Consider the following 2,719-nt stretch of genomic DNA (forward strand, 5'->3'; position numbering starts at 1 on the left):
TCGGTCGCAGCTTTTTCATTAGCGTGCTGTCATTTATCGGCTTTTCATTGGTCAATTCATAAAGTGTCGGCAGTATAATTGAAAAGGCACCACTAACCGAGCACCGATAAAAACTCAAGAATGTAACTAAGGCGCCATTTCTGTCGTATTTATTTTGCAATCCAAGGAAGATGCGGCAGCTATTTTTTTTTGTGCTGCCCAGTGGACCGGGGGCCATATTATATTCACGTCAATCATTTTCGTAAGAATTTTCTCACGCATGACCTGCTTCTAAATATTTTTTTAAATCACTTGAATTCCGTCGATATAATTAAGAAGTGTCGACGTGAATGCCAAATTATACCTAGGTACTTACGAAAGAAAATCGAATGCGGCCCCAGTTCCTACGTCAGGGTGAACTGTCGAGGTCAGCAGGATCTTTTAAGACCTTTTTACGAAAGGATGGATTGCATCCCTTACGGCAAACCGACTGCTGGCGTTTTCGTCTCGATCGGCCCAGTAGTTGCTGCATAGGTACATACAGATTTCGATGGAGGAAGTCGATGGTACACTCGGGGGCAGATTGATGTTCTATAACTCTTTATCCACTGGGTTCCTATGGCTCAGCATTGGCAGCAGCCGCCTGGTACCGGTAGACTGTGCCGCTTCACTTACTTGTTAAGCGGCACAGCCTACCCACCCGTGGGACACCGGTCTGGGTCGGTGGCTGGAAGACGATGTGGGCCGCCTGTGACGTCAGCGCAGCGGTGAGGGCCGAGCCCGGAGGCATGGCTCGGGTCGGCGCGGCGCGGCGGCTGGCGAGGGCTGGGGAGTGAGGTGGGGTGGGAGCACGGACCATCGCGCAGCTGAGCGAGTCGAGTGTAGTTAACTTTCGCGTCTCAAGGCGCCAATTATTCTACCTAACAATTGTGCTAAAGCAGTTGTTAAAATGTCCTATCCCCAAGGCAGCGCCTATCATCATACTTGCAATGCACATTACGACACACTTAAGCGTGGCAATGAGACAGCCGATAGAACTTAGTCACTCGTGCATCGAGGTGCGAAGCTATATTTTGTATAACATATTAGTATTAAGGCCTTGATTGTCTATTGTTTCGCAGGGCAATCGTCCAGAGACGTGGGAACTGGGGGTTATGAGTATTGCCGCAACCAACGCCCCAATTTAAAGCGATTATTACTGTTGATCTAATATGTGGTCGCAGCCCCCAATAGCAAACCGTTCCAACTAGGAGCCAAAAAGTCGGCAACTCAGGGGGTTCGAACCGGGCTTCTCCCACCGGCCAATTCACGACACGAGCGTTCATCCACTGAGCTACCGAGAACGGTCTTCGTCTGCACAAAACAAAATGACATTCAACCGCTGACCGCCAATGACAGTATTGTGACATTTAATCGCGTTTGACCGCGGCGGGTGGTCGCTGGTTTCGGCAGCTCAGTGGGTACACGCTAGCGTCGTAGGGTGACCGGTTGGAGAAACCCGGTTCGAACCGTCCCAGGTGCGCAACTTACTTGTTCCTAGATGGAACGGTTTGCTATTAGTGGCTGCGACCACACATTAGAGGAACAGTAAGAGTTGCTTAAAGTTGGGACGCCGTGCTATCCAAAAACCCCTGTTCCCACGTCTCTGAACGATTGCTGTGCGAAATAATAGACACCAATGAGCTCAATCAAGGCCTTAATACTTATCTGTTAAAAACAATGTAGCTCCGCAACTCGATGCACGTGTGATATAAATTCTATCGGCTGTCCCAATGCCACGTTTAAGTGTGTCGTAATGTGCATGGCAAGTATGATGATAGGCGCTGTCTTGGGGATAGGGCATTTTAACAACTGCTTTAGCACAATTGTTAGGTAGAATAATTGACGCCTTGAGACGCGAAAGTTAACTACACTCGCTCAGCCGCGCGATGGTCCGTGCTCCCACCCCACCTCACTCCCCAGCCCTCGCCAGCCGCCGCGCCGCGCCGACCCGAGCCATGCCTCCGGGCTCGGCCCTCCCCGCTGCGCTGACGTCACAGGCGGCCCACATCGCCTTCCAGCCACCGACCCAGACCGGTGTCATACGGGTGGGTAGGCTGTGCCGCTTGACAAGTAAGTGAAGCGGCACAGTCTACCGGTACCAGGCGGCTGCTGCCAATGCTGAGCCATAGGAACCCGGTGGATAAAGAGTTGTAGAACATCAATCTGCCCCCGAGGTACCATCGACTTCCTCTCGTCACGGGCAACTCGCTCGTTTTTTTTCCGCGAAGCTCTAGCTGGATCAGGGCCCAGGGGCCAGTCGGCAAGGGGCACAACGGACCCCCCCTTTATACGCTCGCGGCTGGCGCCTGGCAAACACCAATACGGGCGAGGGGGGGGGTCATAACAAACATGACACTTGTTTAGTAGAACGAGAGCCGAACGTTCCTTCCCTGGCGGGTCAAGCGGGCCGAGTGCCGGATCAGCGAGTCGATAAAGGTCTTTCACGCTTTTGTGGCTGACTGTGGTCCATCCATTGTGAGACTGAGCTGTGTGATTGCGCCATTTGGCGGCTGTGGGAGACACATATTCATGTAAGATATTTTTTTTCGCTACATACTATTTTTGTTGTTCAGTTTCACTGGGATGCGAAAAAGACATGCCTATGAGTTATGACTTAAACCCTCGCCGGACCTATTGGTTTTCTACATACGCGCCGGCCGAGGGGGGGGGGGCGGGTACGACCCCGCCCCCCTCGCCG

This window comes from Amphibalanus amphitrite, unplaced genomic scaffold (assembly GCF_019059575.1).
Source record: "Amphibalanus amphitrite isolate SeventyFive unplaced genomic scaffold, NRLGWU_Aamphi_draft 002213F_arrow, whole genome shotgun sequence".
Lineage (NCBI taxonomy): Eukaryota > Metazoa > Arthropoda > Thecostraca > Balanomorpha > Balanidae > Amphibalanus > Amphibalanus amphitrite.